Raw genomic sequence first — 23,791 nt, forward strand, 5'->3', positions numbered from 1 at the left:
CCTCCAGGCCTCAGAGAACAATCAATTGGTGTGCTATAAACATCATTCAAACAATTGTACCCTTTCACCAACTTGGTGTTTTGTTTTTTGATTCGATTAAGTTCTACCACCTAATCTCAGACACAGCTAACTAAGTATGAGGATAGATTCAGGAAGGAACTGCCTTCGCTTTATTGAGGGGAGGCTTTGCGGTGGATCCTCAGGATCACAGGCAACGTTGAGGTTTACATTCTACAATGAGTGGGCCCTTCGTTGACAAGATGTCCATTTGGTTCCACAAAAGCTTCTAGGAGGCAACACCTTTTTTAATAGTCTGCCATTTTTCCTAAAAAAGACAGAAATATGTGACTGTAGTTCAGCTACATATGCTATAATGCTATAAATGCTATGAATGTCATTCCAACAATTGTACTCTTTCACCCGCTTGGTCCTTTTTGATTCCATGAAGTCCCACCACCCAATCTCAGACACAGCTAAGTAAGTATGAGGACAGATTCAGGAACAAACACCTTTTCTAAAAATAATCTTCCATTTTTCCTCAAAAAAAGACAGAAATATGTGACTGTGGCTCAGCCCTTTCTTTGAGAATTGAGTAAGCACAAATTCTTACATCCCTGTTACTCCAGTCATTCCACAGAAAACAGGGATCCCAGCAGCCAGAGGTTAGGGATTCAACGTTGATTCGGTGTTCAGTGTTGGCATGAGCACGTTCAGGGAGAGGAGGAAGAAAGGAGAATTTGGAAAATCCAGGAATAAGTGACACATTTTTTTAATATTAATTTTCTTCATTTTGGGTGTTCTACAATCCCGACCGTATAATTTACATTTCTTTCGCCTCCCTCCCTCCTCCGTCCCTCCTCCTGCCCTCAGACGGCAAACAGTTTTATATAGGATGCATGCATACAATCCTATTAAACGTATTTTCATTATAGTCACGCTGCGTAGAAGAATTATAATGAATGGGAGCAACCATAGGACAAACCAAAACATAATACACAGGAAAAAAATTATCTGCTATATTTTGCTTTTGAATTCCCTAGTTCTTTCTGTGATATGAAAGGCATTTTGCCTTAGAAGATCATTGGGAATATTTTTTAAGTCTTTGCATTACTACAAAATTCCAAGTCTACCAGAAAAATCTCTCTCCCACTGTGGTCATTGCTGTGCACAAAATTCTCCTGGTTCTGCTCCTTTCGCTCAGCCTCAGATCATAAAAGTCCTTCCAGGCCTCTCTGAAGTCTTCCTGTTCATCATTTCTTCTGGTGCAATAGTACTCCATGACATTTCTATACCACAACTTATTCAGCCATTCGCAAATTGAGGGGCATCACCTTGATTTCCACTTTTTGGCAACTTCAAGGAGCGCTGCTAGAAATATTTTGGTACATGTCGGACCCTTTCCTTTTTTATGATGTTTTTGGATACAGTCCTAGTAGCGATATTGCTGGGTCAAAGGGTATGCACATTCTTGTAGCCCTTTGGGCATACTTCCAAACCTCTCTCCAGAATGGTTGGATCAGCTCACAGCTCCACCAACAATGAATTAGTGTTCCAACTCTCCCACATACTCTGCAACATTTATCATTTCCCTGTTCTGTCATGTTTGCCAATCCTACAGGTGTGATGCTGTACCTCAGAGTTGCTTTGATTTGCATCTCTCTAATCAAAAGTGATTTAGAGCATTTTTTTCATATGGCTATAGAAAGCTTTAATTTCTTCCTCTGAAAACTATCTGTTCACATCCTTTGACCATTTATCAATTGGGGAATGACTTGTAATTTTGTCAATTTGACTCACTTCTGTATATATTCTTGAAATGACGCATTTATCCCCGACATTCTGTCAAAATCCTTTCCCAGTTTTCTACATCTCTCCGATTTTTGGTGCATTGGGTTTGGTTGTGCCAAACCTTGTCAGTGGAAGGTAATCAAAATTACCCATCTTGCACTTCATACTACTATCTATCTCTTCTTTAGTCAGAGAAATACACTATTCCTTCCTCCATGAATTTCTCCATAGGATCAATCTTTACGCCTAGATTGTGCACAAATTTGGATTTTACTCTTCTATATGATGACAGGCATGGGTCTATGCCTAGTTTCTGCCATAGTCTTTTCCAGTTGTCCCAACCATTTTTGCCAAACAGTGACTTCTTATCCCAGAAGCTGGGTCCTTGGGTTTATCAAACAGTACATTGCTATATTCGTTGTCCACTCTGTCTTGAGTACCTAGCTCATTCCACTACTCTACCCTTCTCTTTCTTACTACGTATCGAGTGATTTTCATATTTGCTGCTTTGAAAGACAACTGGAGATCTGGTAGCGCTAGGCCACATTCCCTGGGATTTCTTGTCATGGATGTTCTGGACCTTTTGTTCTTCCAGATGAATTTTGATACTATTTTTCCAGCTCTAGAAAATAATTATCACACACTTTGATTGATATGGCACTAAATAAGTAAACTAATTGAGGGAAAATTGTCATTTTTATTATATTGCTTTGGCCTACCCACAAGCAACTGATGTTTTGCCTCTTCCTTAGATCTGACTTCATTTGTGTGAAAAGTGTCTTGCAGAGGTGTGCATATACTCAACTCCATCTCAGAAAAAGACATTGAATAAGTCTCAATGATTTCCCTAGAAAAAGATATTGCCAGGGCTGGACGGATGTACCAGTGAATTCCATCAAACGTTTAAAGAACAGTTAATTCCAACACTATGTAGACTCTTTGTCAAAACAGAGGAAGGAGTCTTCCCAAACACTCTTAATGATACTAATATGGCTTTCATACCTAACCCAGGAAGAGGCAAAACAGACAAGGAAAAATATAGACCAATTTCTCTCATGAATATAGATGCGAAAATTTTAAATAAGATTTTAGCAAAAAGAATAGAGCAGGTTATCATGAGAATAATACATTATGATCAGGTGGGATTCATACCAGGAGTGAAGGACTGGTTGAGTATTAGAAAAACTATTAGCATTATCCATCATATCAACAAGAAAACCAACAGATACCACAGGATTATCTCAGTAGATGCTGAAAAAAGTTTTTGACAAAATACAACACCCATTCCTATTAAAAATATTGGAGAGCATAAGAATAAAGGGAACTTTCCATAAAACAATAAGTAGTATCTCCCCAAAGTCTTCAGTAAGCATTGTGTGCAATGGAGATAAGCTAGATGTATTTCCCATAAGATCAGAGGTGAAACAAGGTTGTCAGTTATCACCATTATTATTCAGTATGACACTACAAATATTACCTGTAGCAATAACAGAAGAAAAAGAGAAGCCAAATGGGCAAACGAGACACTAAGTTATCCCTCTTTGCAGATGATACCAAGATATAGGCCGAAAATCCCAGAGATTCAAGCAAAAAACTTCTGGACATAATAAACAAGTTTGGCAAAGTTGCAGGTTACAAAATAAACCCACACAAATCTTCTGCATTTCTATAGAGTAATAAGAAAGCCCAACAACAGGACATAGAAAGAGAAATCCCCTCTCAAGCTGGAGTAGATACGACCAACTCTCTGGCAGTTTACCAACGAAAACAAACTCAGGGACTAAAGGACACAAATCTTGAGAAGTCAGGATAATTTTTTTCAGCTATAGAATCACATTAGGCTGATTATCAGGCTGGGAAAGAAGGGGATCCAGGCTCAGTCCTGGTGCAGGGAAGGAAATACAGCTCAAGATCTCATCTAAGGAAAGGAGCCATGCTCAGGGATCTTACCTCAGGAAAGGGAGCTACTCTAAACATTGGCTGAGACAAAGTGGCCAGGCTCAGCTCTCTAACCCACAGTAGAGAGTCTGGCTCAGCTTATGAATCCAAGAAAATCAACTGGGTTTGGTTCTCTAGGCTAGCTAAGAAATAAAAGGACTGGTCTAAGAATCTAGGACATCTACTCTGTTATTCCTTACATCTGGTACTGGGCTCAAAAATAGCAGCTAAACATGAACAAGTTCTAAGAGGATTGGCAAAAGATATGACTACAAACTCACTGAAGAATTTCCATTTTTCCTCACTTAGTTGTTTGACACATTCATTCTTATCTATTATGGTCAGCATGAGATCTCTCAGAAAACTAACGCGGTCCAAGGTGAACTTTCTCGTCATATTCATGGAAGTGGATGAAATACACAAAGAGAAATTATGACAGTTAGAGACACTGCTTTGGGCTGTTATATAATCTTTCTTTGCTGCCTTTTGATCCTTTCCCCATCCTTGATATAATTCCTGACTGAAGACACTCCAGCACAGACAGCAAAGGCTGAAGAAACTGGAGAGAATATGGCAACTCATTTTTTTGTTAATTCAGCCTGGAGAGGCAGGGAAATGGACTACAGGACCTCTCATGGATTCTCCATACCTTATACTTTGAGTTCCTTGAAGTAGAGTGATCCAGAGCATGAATACCCTGAGACCTAAAATGAATGACCCAATAGGTTCCCTGCTGTCAGGGCCAGATGAGTGGGGAATGCAACCCTCGCAGGGAGGGATCAGGCAGGGCAAGGTGACTCACCTTCACAGTAGTAAATCACCAAGCTAGCAAGCAGCAAAACGACAAGGAAAGGTCTCATCATAAGAAAATAAGGTTCTAAGGTACTGGGCTTCAGGAGGCTGGGAGTGCTTTGGAACTTCCAGAGAGCACAGGGATATGTGTGCCTTGCAAGGCTGCCCAGACCTCCCCTAGGAGTGAGTCATGTGATGTTATGATAAAGCCTGGAGCACACACACACCCCTTCCACCTCTCTCCAACAAGACTCCTGACTTCTCTTAGTGAAGTAATTCCTGAGACTCTCAGTTTCCTCAAAGTGTTCAGGCTAGATGGCAACCTCCCCATCTTTACTTCACGGGACTTGCTCATGAGACTGTGTCTCCTCCAGACATGAAACCCAGGTTGAAGTCAGCTTACATCCAAATGACTTCTTATGGTATCAGTTCTGCAAACGTCTCTTTCTTGGACGTTGGAGGCCAGGTAGTTCCTGGCAATGGGGGTTTGAGGCAATTACCCGTATGCTACTTCAAGGTAGAAGAGGCTGCACAACACCAAACGAAGTCCCAGCTTCTCCTCTGCTAACTGGAGAGTTCTGCCATTTAACCATGTATATTTACAAAATGTCCTTAGAGTCATCTGAATCACCATCCAACGGGTAGTGAAGCTTAATCCCAGTTCCGGAAAAATGCTCGTCACTTTTCTATCAGAGCACCACTAATTTGTCCCCAACTGCATACATCACTGACTTTCTGGATGTTTCTTTTCTCTAATGGGATTCCCAGAAGGATTTCACAAGATCCTGACTCAGGTAGCATCCTCTGTTGCGTATATAGGAACAACAAATGGTTCTAGCTTCCATAATTCTCTGAGGAAAGTAGATTCAAGAACTGGAAGAGAACCTAGAGAATGTCCAATCCAATCCTCAACATCTAACATAAGTAATTGGAAGTACACAGAGCCTCAAAGATTGGTAAGGTCAAATCGATCTGCAAGTCAGGGGGGAAAATTGAACCCATGCTCTGGACCTGAGAGCCAGTAAACTTTCCATTACATCTTACTGCCTCGATTATCTTACCTGCTTTATAGATTTGGAACCCAAAAGGATAAGGGAGCCAAGGAATGAAAGAGTGAAGTGCAAGGACAGACTGGATTCCCCTGTCCCTGATTTCATAGTGTTAACTTTCATGGTTCTCTGTGGTTTATCAAATTTCACTACAAAGAATTCAAGGTTGGAGATAACACGAGAAAAGGATCTATAAGCCAGGTCATGATTCACATTCTGCCATTTGTACCTGGAAGTGAAACAAAGAAACACATTCTTTGTTCCCTGATGTTGAGGGACACGTTCTGCACTCAGAGGCAGGAAAAGTGGTTTTGAATCTACTCTAAAACACTCTTCACTGCAGACTTATCACACTGGCAAGAAGCCTCTCTGAACCTCAGTCAGTCAATCTGTAAGAAAGAAACACGAATATTGGTACTTCCTCCTTTAGAGGGCTCCTGTGAGTGTGAAAAGTGTGTTGGAAATCTGCAAGCACTATCAAATAGGATGGATTTGATGTTGAATTACAGTGATTCTGCTGTACCTTCTCTAGCCTGAAACCAATTTATTCAGTAGCTTGCACGACTTGGGAAAAGTCAATGGCTCCTTGAGCCATAGAGACTTAGCATCATTCTGACACTTTCATGCCACTCTTCTGGATTCCAAGGCCTGCGCATGGGTTTTCAGACTCCCTGATGCTGCTCCCCTGCCCCAGCCTCTGTCCTTGGAGCTTGTTAGCATCTGAGTCTTGCCTGCCCTCCCTTGCACGTGGTGACTGGTACAATATCTGTGACCAATTTTCCTCTTAAAATCCTAAGGTTCACAGTTCTACTCCATTCAAACCAAAGGAGGTGAAATCTTGGACCCTCAGAGTCATGCCTTTCCATTTAGAAGGGAACTTAGGGATTATGAAGTCCCATTACCTGGTTTCAGCAAAGAAGATCTGGGTTGCAGTGCTGGGTGGTGGCCCTGGAGTAAGGAGGAGCACTGCTCTGGTGGTGTTTGTGGCAATAATGGAGAGGAAGTCCTCGTCACAGTTCCAGGGCAGAAAAGAATGTTTGGGATGGTTCACAGATCAAAGCACAGACCAGGAGAGGAATGAACATCTTTTCTTGGATCATCAAAGCTTGGAAGAACTGAAAATTTACAGGTGCCCAGAAATATCTCTGAAAACAGCTGCACAACACCCCTGAAGTGTGGGCCAGGACACCCTTCACACTGGAAGCAGAGACCTAATTTAACAAAGAGCCTCAAAGTCAAGGAAGTGGCTGGGAAAATAAGCAAATAATGGGGAAAAATCGGAATATGAAATCTCACTTAGGTAACAAGAAACATCAAAATATACAACCTGAAGAAGGAAACAAAATCAAACCTCCTAGACCTAAAGTCTCCAAGGAAAGTATGAATTGGCCACAGCACGTGGAACAACTCACAAAGAATATTTCAAGTCAAATAAGAGAAGTAGATGGAAAAGGGAAAAGAAATGAGAGTGATGCAAGAAAATAATGAAAAACAAATCAACAGCTTGCTAAAGGAGACCCCAAAAATAATGAAGAATATAACACTTTAACAAATAGACTAAACAAAATATCAAAAGAAGTCGAAAATACCAACGAGGAAAAGGCATTAAGAAACAGAAATTGCCAAATAGAAAAGGAAGTCCAAAAGCTCATTGAGGAAAATAATTCCTTCAAAATTAAAACGGAGTAGATCGAAGCTAATGACTTTGTGGGAGATCAAGAAATTATGAACAAATAGAAAAGAATGTGAAAATAGAAGAGAATGTGAAACACGTCACTGGAAAAATAACTAGCCTGGAAATTAGATTTAGGACAGATCATTTTAAAATTGTTGCAGTACCTGAAAGACGTGATCAAAAAGGAACCTAGACATCATGTTGTAAGAAATTATTAAGGATAATTACCCTGACACTCTAGAATCAGAGGAGAGCATAGATATTGAAAGAGTCTTCTAATCACATCCTGAGATCCCCAAAGGAAAAGTCCTAGGAATATTGCAACCAAATTCCAGAGTTCCCATATCGAGGAGAAAATATTGCAAGCAGCCAGAAAGAAACACTTCAAAAATTGTGGAAACACATGTAGGATAAGACAAGATTTAGTAGCTTCTACTAAAAGAGATTGGAGGACTTGGAATACGATATTGCAGAGGTCAAAGGAACCAGGATAAAAATCAAGAATTACCTACCTCGCAAAACTGAATATAACACTTCAGCGGGGAAATGAGCTTTCAATGAAATAGAGGACTTTATTTATTTATTTTTAGTTCTCAACATTCACTTCCATCAATTTTAAATTTTCTCCCCCTCTCTGCTCTCTTCCCTCCCAAAGATGGCATGCAATCCAATTTAAGCGAAATAGAGCACTTTCAAACATTCTTGATAAAAAGACCAGAGGTGAGGAGAAACTTTCACTTTCAAATACAAGAATCAAGAGAAGCATGAAAAGGTAAGCAGGAAAGAGAAATCATAAGGGGCTTATTAAAAGTTCAACTGTTTACAGTCCCACATGGAAAGACGCTATTGGTAACTCAGGAGACCTTTCTTAATATTAGGGTAGCTGGATGAAATATACATCCATCCGTAAATCCATCCATCCATACACATACACACACTCACACACTCGCACACACACTCACACACAAACCCGACAATGAATGAGTTGCATATGAAGGTATCGTATCTGCAAAATAAAACTAAGGGGTAAGAGAAGAATGTACTGGGAGAGGGAGAAAGGTAGAGGTAAAATGGGGTAAACTATCTCACAAAAAGAGGAAAGAAACAACTCTTACAATGGAGGGCAAGAAGGGGGAGGTGAAAAGGAATGAGTGTCCCTTACTCTCATCAGATTTAGCTTAGGGAGGTAATATTTGGGTATTGGCACACTCAGTTGGGTATGAAAATCTATCTTACTTTACAGGACAGTAGGGTGGACGTGGATAACAGGAGAGGATGATAGAAGTGAGGAAATGGGAGGAAATGTTAATCAGAAGGGAACACTGTAGAGGAAGGACAGGGTCAAAGGAAGGAAGAGAATAAATGTGAGTGGAATAGGATGGAGGGAAATACAGTTAGCCTTTCCCAACATGATGGTTATGGAAATATTTTGCATGAGTACACATGGATCACCTATATCAAACTGCTTGCCTCCTCAGTGAGGGTGAGTATGGAGGAAGGGAGAGAGAGAGAATGTGGAAGCCAAAATTTGAAAAATAAATGTTAATAATAATTAATAAGGAACATGGAGGAAAGAAATTAAAATGCCCTGGTGTTATTATGAAAGTAATCTTGAAGAGAACAACCTACTGAAAGAGCCTTGGGCACACTTGGGGGTCTCCAGACTACACTTTGAGAATTGCAGCATGATATCAATCTGACCATATCATTTTCTAACCTGAAGGCAGAAGTGTCAGACATGTAGTACATCAACGCAGAAAAAATTGCACAAATTCTTATTCTCAACCTTATAGGGCATGTACATCCCTGTTCCATATTTTCTCCTTCACCCTGCTTTCAATGGTCTATAACCAGCTTATCTGAGTAGTTTACCTCTTCTCCCAGCTTCTCCTGCTCTGCATAGTCTATATTCTCCTGTTCTGAATGCTGAGGTATGAAGCTTTCCTGGCCACCTTTTCTGTGGCCAGTCTAAAGTATATTGAAGCCTGATTTCATTGCTTTCCTTCGAGTTGCTGTCTGAAAAGTTTTTCATTCATTTTCCCTAAACTCCAATCCCCTTCCTGCTGAGCACTTAGTGTTTCATATCCCAGTGAGATAGATCATCTTTATTGTCCAGCTGTTTTGCCTTTGTATTCCTAGTGACTGTAATTTAGCAAAACTTCTTTGTCTATTTCTTTGTTTAATTCTCGCTTCCTTCCCTCCCTCCCTCCTTCCCCCTTGCCCCCCTGCCCCCCTGCCTTTCTGCCTTCCTGCTTTTATCTTCCTGCCTTTCTTCCTTTTCCTTTCTTTTTAAACTTGCCACCAGAACACAACATTGTGTTAAGTCAAGGAGGAAAGTGGGCAGTGTCACCTCCTACGAGAATTCTATCTTGCCTACTCTCGTACAAGTGCACTGTCCCTGATGCTTACTCTTTATTTAATTTCCAAATCATTTTTTAATTTAATTGTTTTCACACCAAGAGAGCAACAGTTTCTTAAGGGTGGAGACGGCTTTATCTTCAGTGAGTAAATAAATGAAGAAATCAGTGAGTAAATAAATCAAGAGCACAGGCTTTAGCCTTTACACAGTCATTATTAAGTCTGTGACAAATGGGTAAATGATTTCCCTTCTCAGACTCTTTTTTCCACCTCTGAACCTTGAGTCAATACTCTCATTCCTGACCACAGTCTCCCAAAATACCTCACTGCGATCTCCAAGCAATCCCATAAATATAAACTTCATTTTAAAATAGAAGAGTCCCATTGAATACCCAAAGGTTGGTTCTATGTATAGGAGAAGATTAGACTGTTTTGAGGACTGTATTTTTGCATCTGGAGTTGAACTCAAAAGACTTCCTTAACGATAATGGGAAAAAAACCTTTAAAACTCATGCAGAAATATCACACACTTTTGCACACACACTATTTTTAGTCCTCAAATGAACATCTTACTTCTGCACAACATGAATGGATTTGGATGATAAGCCCTTAGGAGGCATTATCTGAAATACAGAAAAAGAACGACCATATAGGGAGGGTCTGCTTTTGGATAAGTCCCAAATTGACCTCTACTTAGCCATGATGCTGTGCTCCTCTTTGGCATGATTCCCCAATAAAAACACGTAGGTAGGGAAGGGAGAGGCTACTGGAGCAACGATGCATTCTTCTCTCTCTCTCTCTCTCTCTCTCTCTCTCTCTCTCACTCTGTATGTGTGGGTGTGAGAGTACGTGCACTTACCAACGGCCTACTACGTGCCAGATTCTCTGGTAAGCACTTCACAAATACCATCTCATCTTGTTTGATATTCACAATAACCCTAAGAATTAGGCATTATTATGATGCCCATTTTACAGCTGAGGAACTGCAGCAAATAGAGGTGAAGTGACTGGTCCAAGGTCACGTTGCTAGTCAGGATCTGAGGCCAGCTTGGAATTCAGGCCTTCTGGACTCTAGCCTCAGACACTTGCTATCAGTGCGACTGAGCCTCAGTTTCCTTAAATGTAGAGCAGAGATAATAGCATCTACCTCCTACGGTTGTTCTGAGGATTAAATGAGATATTTATCACGTGCTTAGATCATTGTAAGGCACATAGTAGGGGTTATACAAATGTTAGTTCTTCCCTTTCAGGTCTAATTTTGGTACCTCTGACCCTGTCCATAAGGATATATTTACTATTTAAGACTTTTGTGCGTGAGAGAGTGAACGGGAATGAATTCACATTGCTGCTGGGCAATTGATATTGACACATATTAGTAATTGCCTGCTGCTCCATCTTAGAGCTACAAGAACTTGAATGTAGGAAACAGTGGACAAAAAGTCCTGAATGAATATTAATCATTTTATAGCAAGCTTTCGAATCTGGATCCTGGCTCGGGAAAGTTGAGAACTGCTCCCCTCTCCCCCCCGCAATTGATTACAGTTTTTAAACATATCGCATAACAGATCTGGGAACGCTGAGATCAGATGACACCTCACTTCCCCACCAATCACTGCCGTGGAGCCTCTGCAAAGTGAGGAGGACTGGTATACAAGTCAAATAATGAAAGGGGAAAATGCCAAATAACGTTTGAAGACTTCACCTCCCCACTCCTCATGAATCAGCCCAGTGAAGACAGACAATTGCCTCATTCTCTGGCTCCAGCCAACCTGAACCCTCAGGTGAATGTCAATAATGTTCTTTAACAAATCCCACGTAGATGTGTAAGTTGGTTTGGGCTGAAGTTTTCATCTGTTCCTTTCCTAATATGAATGGGGATGTCCCAAAGCATTATTCATTTAGAGAATAATTGTGTACTACACGTAGGAATTAAAATGTGCAAGAGAAGATGAACAATCATTCTTTTAAAGAAAATGACACATGAACTCAGCCATCCTGATGGCTTTCTCTCTCACTTATGCACCAATGCCCTAAGCTTTGAGCTGTTTGTTGGATGATAAACGGATAGCCTCATGTTTCCTATTTTAGTTCTCCTATTTCTTGGGGGAAGTAGATGTAAATCATGACCCTCTTCCTAAGGAGAGCTCAGCTGGTGCAAGATTACTCACTTTCACAGCAGGAGATGGCTGGGGTGATCCTCAGCAGAGCATCAAGGAAAGGTCTCCTGGTGGAGATGTTGGCCCGTGAGTTTAAAGAGGCTCAGAGTGCTTTGGGATTAGCAGAGTTCACAGGGATCTTTGTGTCCTTCAAGGCTGCCCACTCCCTCCCCAAAAGTCAGTCAAGTGATATCATGGCAAATCTTGGCACACCTTCCATTTCTACCCCTGTCCCCATACCCTCTCCTGGCGTCTCTCAATGAAACCCCTCCCCAGGGCCTCCAACCTGGCATGAAACCTCTCCCATGTTCCCTAGCATCTCCTCACTGGCAGGGAAGGGCGTATCCTCAGGGCATGGAGCCCTGGCAGCTGGAGCCCCAGCTCTGTGAGATCCAGTCCTTCCTCTTTCTTGCCAGTTGGTGGTTGTGGTGGGAAACTGGGTGCCTTGGACGCCTTTTCAGAGTTTGGGTGCTTGGAGACAGAACTAAACCTGATGGGAAGTCCTAGGGTTAGAAGAAGAGCTGACTGCAGCTTCTAAGCACTTTACAAGGGACATTCACAAAGCCACTCTGGGAGACATCAACACCTGCTCCAGTTCCTCTGACTTTGACAGCATGTGATATTTCGCTGACCATTTTGGGTACATTTCTCACTGATTCTTCCATCCACAGGGATCATGGAAATATCCTAACATGGGTGGCTTTCTTTAAGGGGCACAGGAAGGTGGAGACCAAAATCCATATTGCCAGTGACTAGGAGATTCCATTGAGAGACCAGATGGCATGATGGATAGAAGGCAAGCCTTGGATTCAGGGGAGATCTGGGTTTGAATGTCAATTCTAACAGCAGCTATCTGTCCATGGAGTGTCATTTGATCTCACTGAGCCTCACTTTCAAAATAATGATACTTTTCGCGGTCACCTCATGGGATTTGTGTGTGATTCCAAGGAGATAAGGGCTCTCTAAATCATAAGGTAATGTCTGAACACGAGCTAGTATTGTTATTATTATTATTGACTTCTTGTGCCATGGGTAGCATCTTCACCCCTGTTTTGTCAAAATGGAGCCTGTAGGAACACAACTAAGGGACTCAATCCCATTGCACCACCCTTCAGGTAAAGAATCCCCAACTCCTAAATTTACAGTGTGACCTCACATGCTTTCCAATGGTTTGAGAATTGTCAACACGAGAAAGCAATTAACAAGCCCTTATTAAACCTATATTACATGCCAGGCACTGTGCTGGCTGTTCAAAGACACAAAGGCAATAGTATCCATCTTCGAGGAACTTCCATTCTGTCTGACAACAAAAACGCATTCACACACAGGCATATTCAAAATCGATCCAAGAATCTAGCACCTCCCAGGCGGTGGTGTGGAGGTGGGGAGGCGAGGGCAGGTGGGAAAACTGAGTCCTAGGGAAACAAGGAAGTCTGAGAATACAGTTTCTGATCTATATTTTACCCTTGGTGACTGGGAGGGAAAGGGGAAAAGGAGCCCTTGGAGACTGGCACAGATGAAGCATTAGATTCAGGGTCCAAGAAGTTGCTCTCACAGCCAATGAACTCAACAAGCATTGACTTATTGTCTGTTACTTGCCAGATCCTACACAAGGTGCTGGGAATATGAAGACAAAAACAAATAAGCCCCTGCCCTCAAGGAACTTACATTCTACTGGGCAGAAACAACATATACAAAGAAATTGTTCAGTCATATCGCACTCTTCATGACCCTGTTTGGGGTTTTCCTGGCAAAGATATTAGTGTGGTTTGCCGTTTTCTTTTCCAGCTCATTTTACAGAGGAGGAAACTGAGGCAATCAGGGTATAAATGCTAAATATAATCTTCATTTTAATGCAAAATTTTTACTTTCATGAAAAGAGAGAAAGAGAGAAACACACAGAGAAACATAGAGCGAGGGGAGAGAGACAGAGACAGAGAGACGGAGACAGAGCACACTAACAGTGTGGGAATAACATCCTCTCTGGGGTGGTATCTAAGTTCTGCTTTGAAGGAATATGAGGATTCTCTGAACCACAGGTGAAGAGAGCATTCTCAGCACACAACACTACCTGTCTACAAAGGCCTGGAGGCAGGATATGGAATGTCTTGTAGAAGGAACAGCTGGAAGGGAGCATCTGTGAGGGGCAGCAAAGTGAGATGAGTCAGGAAAGGTCAGAAAGGTTGGAAAGATCATGATGGTGAAGGACGCTGTATGCCAGAAAGAGAAATGTGTATTCTGTCTTCGATAAAATAAAGTCACAAAGTTTTGGAGTTGAACACTGACACAGTCAGATGTGTGATTTACCAATATCAATCAGACAGCAATCCTCCTTACACCATGAGCTCCTTGAGAGCAGGGGTTGCTTCTTGGTTTGGTTTTGTTTCCCCTTCCAGCCTCTGTGTTCATCTCAACAACTGGTATGTAAGAGGTACTTCCTAATGCTTGTGGAAGAACGGCTTTAGGAAATCTTAGTTGGTAACTTGATAAAGAAAAGGAAAGACTGGAGGTAAGGAGATGGATTAGGAGGCAGCTGGATGATAATACATTTACTGAAACTCTCTGAGCCTCGGTTTGGTAAAATAGGCAGAATTGGGAATGGCACATTCCGAGATTTCCACTCATGTAACTCACCTGGTAGAGGAGGCTGGGGAGAGTCACAATGAAGGGTCATCAATGTGGCTTGGAGAGACTTGGGATCATGTGTAGTCATTCTATTCCTGGTTTCATTCTGCAAAGGACATGGTAGATGATGGCATCTTAAGGAACTTGGGGTTCCTTCAGAAGGTGCTACCAAACCAGAGCCTTGACCATTCTCCTTGGCAGTTCTTCCTTGGTCCATCTCTGTCTCTTTCTCCCCCTGTCTCTCTCTGTCTCAGTGTTTCTCTTCTCTCTCTTTTGTTAGTAGCTACTAAGAGATAATGTCATCAGGGGGAGGCCTTGGACCTTCTCTCTCTTTAACGTTGACATGTGGGTCCATGAATACGGCCTTCATTCTCTGTCTGTCTTGGTGTTTGTTTATTTTGTCATTGAGGTGAAAGAGATGACTTTGAGACTGCAATCTTGTGGATTTTCAAAGGCCAAAGAAGTGAGCCTCTGGAAATCTGTGAGTAGGCAAGTCCAGCTTCAAAGTCCTAAAGAGGAATGAATGGGACCCATCTCAGAAGTACCTGACACACTCACTCATGTGACATCCACCTCATTCACCCACCTTCAATCATTTGACAAATGAGGCAGCCTACAAAGGTTCTGTCCCTTGCCCATGCCCAGAAATTTGCAAGGCCAATATTTGAACTCAGCTCTACTCACTCCCAAGGAAGTATTCTTTTTCACTATGATATCCGGCCTCTCTGCACCTACCTGTACTTCTGCAGTTCAGGTCTGTGTTCTGCCTTCCATCCTTCCTTTAGTGCTCAGAATTCTTTACCCAGAATCTCAGCAGTCTCCAGATGGTGAGGACAAGGTTCTGAGTGTCCAGACCTCAGGCCATTGCTCTCTCTTCCACCAAAGACAAGGGACACTGGATAAATCCTCAGGACCTAGCCCTCTCCCCTTGATTCCGTAGTTGGAGCCCAAAGGCAGGGAATCTCCATATTTTTTCCTATTGGGGTCTTTCCCTAGAATGAGATACCACGTGATAGTGTCTAGATACTGGCTCTATTTGATCTCTATTCTGAAATTTCCCAAGAGAAACTCCTGAGTGAGGGAAATGAGCCAAAGAGACGCTGTTTTAGAGAACTCGTCCTCAAGATAGTTGCGGATCCATGGAAGCGCAGAGGAGAAATTTAGATAAAGATTTTAAGAAAAAATGGAGGAGAAAGAGAGTTGGTGGTAGGGAGAGGTAATATCACCCCACACAGGTTGTCAGGCTAAGGCTGAATATGACCAGGTTGCAGGCAACAGTCTAGCATGGTAGAAATTCAGAGCAGGTAAAGGGGAATGGTGTGAAACATGGCTAGAAAACTAGACCAGCATGGATATGGAGGGTCTCACATTCAATGGAGACAAGAAGCAGCCACCGAAGATTTTTTGGCGCGAAGAGTGTTTTGGTCAGACCTGTGCCTTGGCAAGATCTTTTTATTTATTCAAAGATACAGAGAGGTTTGTTTGCCTCTGAGCCAAGCCTTCACATTTATGAGATTCCCAGGCTTCTTTGCTGAGGGGCGATCAGCTTCTTGGCACATCTTATGCACCCAGAGTGTGTGGGTGCCTCCCACTGATGCAGACGAGGTGCTGGGGGTGTAGGAAAGGGGAAGAAAACAGCAACTGAAGGGACTGACTTAGCAGCTAAAGGGGGAAATCTGCAGGAAGCTGTTTGTAGGGAAGGACTCACCAGCAACGAGTTAAACAGGCTGTGACCTTGTGATATCTCTCCATGAACTTGGATATGACCCAGATTTGTGCAGTTCTACTTTAGGACTGCTGTCCCTAGGTAAACAAGCTTTGCTGAGCACACACAGACTTAACAGCTCACATGTTATGCATTTCAAGAAATTCTTTGTGGACAAATCCGGAAGTGTCCTAATTAAAAAAGACTGTAATCCATTTGCTGCAAATTTCCAAGCTTCCAAAACAATACCAGGTGACTCCATCCTCTTTCCCCAGGGGTGTTGGGATATTTCCTTTGGCCTAATGCCTAGCAGAGATGGAGAGCTTAATCAATTTTCTGTCTCTCTATCCATCTATCCATCCATCCATCTTTATCAACTATCCATGCATCTATATATCTCTATCATCTACTCATCCACTGACCTATTCCTCCATCTATATCATCTCTTGCCTATCTAGCCAACTATCTACTATTCAAATATCCATCCATCCATCCATCCATCCATCCATCCATCAATCTCTATCTATCTATAATCATCTGGATTCTCCTCCTCCACGTTTTTCTTTTTTTAAATGAGAGAACTTTTTCCATATTGCATTTTAAACATGTATTGATATAGATTGTTTTGACATCCTTGACATTTCCCAAGGTATCCCTTCCCCTTTCTTTTCCTTTTTCAGAGAGCCATCCCTTATGAAAAGAAAGAATAAAAACAAGAGTTCATACAACAAGTCTGATATAAGCAATGTTCACCCCCATAGTCTCCCTCCTTTGTAAAGGACTGAAGCAGGTGCCTTCCCCTATCACTTCATTGGGGCCAAAGTTGCTCAGAATGGGAATCTGAAGGCAGGGACCTGGCACAACATGGAGTCAGTGGGACTGCACTGCTCACTGAGGTTTAAATCCGAGCAAGAGTAGACTGATGGAGCAGGTCCAGCAAAACCACTCAGACACAAGGAGAGCCGGTGGGCTGGAGTTCTGAGCCATGGCTCTTCCCTCTTCCTCCAATCGCTTGCTGACCCAATCTCAGGGTTGTACAAATCTGCAGTTCCTTCCCTTATTTGTTTCTGAAAACTCAAACTCATACTGTGTTTTATGAATAATGTTGATCAAGAGAGCAAATGTCCCAGGTATGGGGTGGAGACTGGAGAGCAGAGTACATGCCAGAAAGATATTGAGGCCAACAGCAGCTGCCAAGCATCAGGAGTTCAGGAAACTCCAGGTAGTGGGAGGAAGGAATGGTGTAAATATATGTGCTCAGTTCCCTCCAGTGGGCACTTATGATACTGAAAGCTGGAAGGAACATTATTCCATCATGTCAGAGCAGTTAGGCACCCCAGGACAGAGAATCCTGCAACTAGAAGGGTCATGTGGACTCTTTTACAGATGAGGAAACTGAGTCATACGGAAATAGAGCCAGGAAATGATATAGCCTACACTTCGACCCTGGCTGTCCTTGCTCTAAATCTAGTGACACTGTGTTCTAGGACGAGAGCCATGACTTCTATCCTTACAGGTACTAGGAACTAGGAAGGATTAGTGCCTTATTTGGGTATGACAGACTTAGTGCCATCAGACCCCTAGAGGTAATCTCAGCAATGCACCCATTTATTGATCATGAGGAATGGGAGAGATGTCCTCTATGAATGGAGAAAAGCCAATGTTGAGAAATTTTTTAAAATAAGGGAAGCAGATGTATATCTTGAAACTCTAGGTGAGTGAAGGTAATTTTGGTTTCCTGGGACAATTCTAGAAGAGATAATCATAGAGAGACTTTGGGGACATTGAATCAAGAATGTTCAAGAACCAGCCTGGTGCTCTCTGGAACCTCCTGCACAGGATACATCTGATTAAATTTTTGTGGATCAAAAGTCACTTTTCTCATCTTCAGAACAGGAATAAAAATAACCCACAGGTTTTGAATTGGTATGAGGAAAATGTGAGATAGTATTTGTAAAGTGTTTTGCACAAATATTAAAGTAGAATATAAAGGTTAGCTTTTCATTAAACAGCAGGTTTTCTGAAAAGCATCCGGGATTCTTAGTGGTTTTCCAGTGACTGTTCAATGATGATCCATTAATCATCATTACAATTACAGCCAAGATTGAGATGACACTGAAAGTTTTGTGTGACATTTTCCCTAGGTGATCCTCCTGAGATGCAGTCTTTGGGGTAGGAGCTTTTATTATCCCTGTTTCACCAATGAGGAAGGTGAGGTTCTGACATATCAATGATTGTTTGAGACAGCGTTTGAAGTCAGGTCTTCATGACCCCTGATTCTGGGCTCTCGAGGATTGCTCAAAAGCAGTCACCAGGTCACACACCAGAAACTCTCTAACCCCAGAATTGTATGGGTAAGAAAGCTGATGCGCCAGGAAAATGAGTGACTTGCTGAAGGTCATGCAGCTGGTGAAATCCAGGTCACTTTACCCCAAACTTATTTCTCCTTTCACTCCATCCTGTACCTTTCTCTACCACACTGTTGACATCAGGGTTCAGCACAAGGCTTGGTGTGTAGTAGGTGCTTATTCAAAGCCAGTCAACTGACTGACTGACACCCCTGGCGTTCATGATATATCTAGACAGGCAAAAATGTTAGAAGGAAAAAAAAAGATTAAAAACACTGTCGGGACATGGAAGCACGATGGCAGAGTAGAAAGACAAACATACTCTAGCTCTTCCCCCACAGCCCATAAAAGCACTTGTCAGGAATGACTCGACAAATTCTAGAGCACCAGAAGCCACAGAACGATAGAGTAGAGGAGACTTTCAGCCCAGGGTGACCTGCAAGGCCTATGGGAAAAGGTCTGTCTCGCCAGACTCAGGGGACAGTGCAGCCCAGTCCTGGTCACTAGTTGCCAGGAGGAGCAGAGCTGGCGGAGGCCTCGGGGGAGCAATCCCCAGGGACAGCCCAAATCCCTCAACCCACAGGCGCCAAAGGCCAGTGAGAGGGCTTTTTCAGCTGTCTGAGAAGGGAGCACAGTCCCCTCACAGCTCTTGTGCCAGGCTGAGGCAAGAGAGCCCGCAGCCTGCAGCTCTCACGGCAGGCAGCAGCTGGCATCTGTTGCAGGAGGACCCATTGTAAAGCCTCTGGGGGCACTGACCAGTTGATTTGAACTTCAGGCCTTAGTGGGACCCTACCCTCACCTCAAGCTCCTCGGGGAATTGAGCATCTCATCTGAAACTCGGCCCCCAGGGCTGGCATGGTGTAACTGGAAGCGAGGTATATGTGGAGAGGAAATTCTACCACTCACAGATTCTGGGCACAAAACTTTTCTGGTTGCTCCCAGACCAGTGTGCAGGCTTGCTTGGGCCACCTTGGAGGAACTAAGATCTTACAGGGTCCCACAGTACACCCTACTCTTGAGAAAAAACCCAAAAGTCAAGTATCTGGCTCTGAACTTGTCTCTGAAAGGGAAGAAAAATGAATCTATAGAAGGTGACATCCTTGGTGAACAGATATCTTCTCTCATCTGTTTGGATGAGGAATAACAATGCCTACCATCAGGGAAAGACATAAAAGTCAAGGCTTCTGCATCCCAAACATCCAGAATAAATTTTTAATGGTCTCAGGCCATAGAAGAGCTCAGAAAGGATTTTCAAAATCAAGTAAGAGAGGTGGAGAAAAAATTGGAAAGAGAAATGATAGAGATGCAAGAAAATCATGAGAAGCCAGTCAACAGCTTGCCAAAAGAGACACAAAAGTGCTGAGAAAAATATCATCTTTTAAAACAGGGTGCTAACTCAATTGGCAAAGGAGGTTCAGAAACCCAATGAGGAGAAGAATGCTTGAACAACACAGAATTAGAAAAATGGAAAAGAAGGTTCAAAAGCTCACTGAAAAAATAATTCTTGAAAATTAGAATGGAACAGATGGAAGCTATTGACTTTATGAGAGACCAAGAAATCGCAAATCAAAACCAAAAGAATGAAAACGTGGAAGACAATGTGAAATATTTCACTGGAAAAACAAGTGACCTGGAACATAAATCCAGGAGAGTCAATTTAAAAATCGTTGGACGACCTGAAAGCCATGGTCAAAGAATGAGCCTAGACATCCTTTTTCATGACATTATCCAAGATAACTGACCTGATACTCTAGAAGCAGAGGGCAAAATACATACGGAAAGAATCTACTGATCACCTCCTGAAAGAGATCGATAAAGAGCAACTCCTAGGAACATTGTAACCTAAATTCAGAGTTTGCAGGTGAAGGAGAAAATATTGCAGGCAAGGAGAAAGAAACAATTCAAGTACTGTGGAAATATGATCAGCATAACAGAAGAGTTAGCATTTTCTACATTAAGGGAGTGAAGAGCGTGGAAAGGATATTCCAGACGTCAAAGGAACTAGGATTACATCCAAGAATCATCTACCCAGAAAAACTGAGTATAATACCGTAAGAGGAAAATGGCCTTCCAGTGAAGTAGAGGACTTTCAGATATTCTTGCTGTAAAGAAAATTTGACTTTCAAATACAAGAATCAGGAGAAGTATGAAAAGATAAACAGGAAAGAGAAATCATAAGGGGCTTCCTAAAGCTGATCTTTTTACATTCCTACATGGAAAGACAATATTTGTGACCCTTGAAGCTTTTCTCAGCATCTGGGTACTTGGATGGATTACACACACACAATCACACACAGACACACACACACACAGACAGAGAACACAGCTTGAGTTAAAGAGGAAGAGGTCATATCTGAAAAAAGTAAAATTAAGGGGTGAGAGAGAAATATACTGGAAGAAGAAAGGGAGAAATGGAATGGGGAAAATTATCTCTCATAAAAGAGGCAAGAAAAGCCTTTTCAAAGGAGGGGAAAAGTGAGCATATGAGAGGGAAAAAGTGAAGCTTGCTCTCATCACATTTGGCTCAAGGAAGGAATAAAATGCATGTTCAATTTGGTATGAAAAGATATTTTACATCATAGCAAAGTAGGGGAGAAGGGGATAAGCAGGGTGGGGGAATGATGGAAGGGAGGGCAAATGGAAGGAGGGAGTAATTAGAAGTAAACACTTGGGGAGGAACAAGGTCAAAAGAGAGAATAGAAGAAATGGGAGGCAGGATAGGATGGAAGGAAATAGAGTTAGTGTTCCACAACATAACTATTATGGAAGAGGGGCAGCTAGTGAATAGAGAACCAGTGCAGGAGTCAGGAGGAAGTGAGTTCAAATTTCACCTCAGACACGTGACACTCACTAGCTGTGTTACCTTGGGTAAATCACTTAATCCCAAAGACCTCATGCTGGGTCATCTCCAGGCATCCCGATGAATATCTGGTCCCTGGATTCAGGGGACTCTGGAGGAAAAGTGAGGCTGGTGACCTGCACAGCCCTCCCTCACTCAAAACAAAGTCAAGTGCAAGTCATGTCATCATTTCTCTGATGGCATGCTGTTCTTTGGCAATGAAGGATGAACACACACACACACACACACACACACACACACACACACACACACACACTGGAATTATGTAGGTCATTTGCCAAACTGCACATATATAGCATATTTTCAATTGCTTGCCTTCTCAGTGCTGATGGGTAGGGAGGGAGGAAGGAAGAAAAGTTGGAACTGAAAGTTGGAGGACAAAATGTTGAGTATTATTCTTGCACACAACTGGAAAATAAGAACTACAGGTGGGGTATAGAAATTTATCTTGCGCTACAGGACAAAAGAGAAGATAGGTTCAAGGGAAGTGGAGGAATGTTAGAAGGGAGGGCAGATTGGTGGTAGGGGTAATCAGAATGCTTGGTGTTTTGGGGGGGAGGGGAGAGAGGGGGAGAAAATATGGTAGTCAAGATTTTGTGGAGATGAATGCTGAAAATTTAGTAGAAACTCTGTCAAATCAGGGTGTCCTCTAGACCAAAGAAACACAGATTGTCAAAGGAAAAGAGAAATAATAACTGACTCTGAAAATTAATGTTGGCATCTAGATGAGCACTAGACTAGGAATAACTTACAAAACACAGCTTTTCACTAATAGGAAGAGGCTTAAATCAAGGTATACATTCATGTGTGTGCATGCACATGTGAGCATGTGTGTGAATATGTGTGCATGTGTGTGTATGTGTGTGTGTGTGTGTGTGTGAGAACCCCATGAATCTTAGGAGATTGAGTTGCTTCCCTCACTTTGGCTTAGCTGGATTTCTATTTCAATTCTCTTGAATTCCCTTCCATCTATAATCAAAGAGAACATGAGTCTTGGTTTCTGGTTCTTGAAGGAAGGACGTCTCTGCTTCTCAGGCCAGGTGGAAAAAACTCTGGCCTCAGAATCAGCGAGGCCAGAAATCAAGGTCTTAGCTGGGGAAATTTGGCCCAAATCTCTGTGGGTCTCAGTTTCTTCACAGTCCTTCCCAGCTCTGACATTCGATGTTCTGAACCACTTTGGTGTGTCGTATCCTGCCCAAGGTCACCCAGGTTACAGTAAGTGGTGAGCCCAACAAGGTGTGTGGATATTAGTGATTACCTTGACATGGTTGTGGAGGGTTGACATTGGTCATGGTCCCCACCAGACGGGGAGCTCCTTGAGGGCAGGGAATGTCTTTTGCCTCTCCTCCTATCCCCAGCACAGTGTCTGGCACTAAGTAGCTGCTTAATCAAGCTTGTTGACTAGTCCACTAACTTGACATTCTTTAAACCATTTCTGCTAAGGTCCTGCTCTAACATCCTATCTTCCCTATTACAAGGTTACTCCATCCCAGGTTTGACCTTTTGGTTTTTAAAATTCTTCCCAATAGCTGGACCAGTATTCAAGACGTACCCCAAGGTCAGGAGACTAAAGAAAGAGGAAAAAGATTGCTATATCCCAAGATACTTAGAGCATCTCTTTTCATGGTAGCTTGAAGATGGAATCTAAGGGGCTACTCTCCTACTGGGGAGCGGCTGGACAAATTGTGCTGTATGAGTGTGATGGAATATTGTGTCCCAAGAAATGACTAAATGGCCAGTTTCAGAGCATCCTGGAAAGACCTCAATAAACACACAGAGAGCAAAGTGAGCAGAACCAGAACAGTTTGTATAGGGAACACATTGTAGGGAAAACCAACGTCCAGATGTCCAAGCAAGCAGGGGAAAATTGTGAGTCCAGAAAACTCAAAAGGAAACCGCCATCTCACTTTGATGGGAGGCTGATGACCTCCCAGTGCCAAGAAGGATGTATATTTTTGGGCAGGATCAAGACTGAGGATTTGTTTTGCTGCACTGTGCATGTTTATGAGGAGAGAATTTTTCTTTTCCTTTGTTTGGGACTGGGGGGATGAATGGAAGGGAAGATTATAAATATAGAAGAAAAATCAATTTTAAGAATTATTTCTTTAAAAAGATCCTTCCCAGCCCTTATATTCCACATTCCACATTCTATCACCACTCTGGCTTTTACATTACATAATCTGTATAGCTTGACAAAACAAATATTTGCATCATGTACTTCTGGACTACACTTTCACCCCTGTAAGACCCAACTGTTAGATGTAGACTGAGTCCAGGCTTCATTTCTGCACTTGTCTAGTCCTCACTTAGTTGACCACTTCAGGGGTCCAGCGTCTCGAACAATGAAGCAGGTCTTCTCACCAGCCAACACCCAGTGTTAGGCCTTTGGGTGAGCAATAGCTCTCGATTTCCCTTCTCCAGTACCTGCCTAGGAAAGCCCAAATGGATTCCCAGAGAGTTGGGCATGACTGAACAAGAGGAGTGGGGAACCGTGCGC

At 42.4% G+C, this 23,791-nt stretch overlaps 1 long non-coding RNA gene across 1 annotated transcript; it reads right to left on the bottom strand.

The window, feature by feature from the left end:
- Nucleotides 1–147: 147 nt before the first annotated feature.
- LOC140522167 (uncharacterized) lies at nucleotides 148–17,833 on the bottom strand. The gene is made up of 2 exons (XR_011973239.1): nucleotides 11,769–17,833; nucleotides 148–325 (listed from the first exon to the last, which is right to left on the bottom strand). It is a non-coding gene; the product is annotated as an uncharacterized lncRNA (long non-coding RNA).
- Between the last annotated feature and the right edge of the window lie 5,958 nt (nucleotides 17,834–23,791).

This window comes from Notamacropus eugenii, chromosome 2 (genome assembly GCF_028372415.1).
Source record: "Notamacropus eugenii isolate mMacEug1 chromosome 2, mMacEug1.pri_v2, whole genome shotgun sequence".
NCBI classification, from domain to species: Eukaryota; Metazoa; Chordata; class Mammalia; order Diprotodontia; family Macropodidae; genus Notamacropus; species Notamacropus eugenii.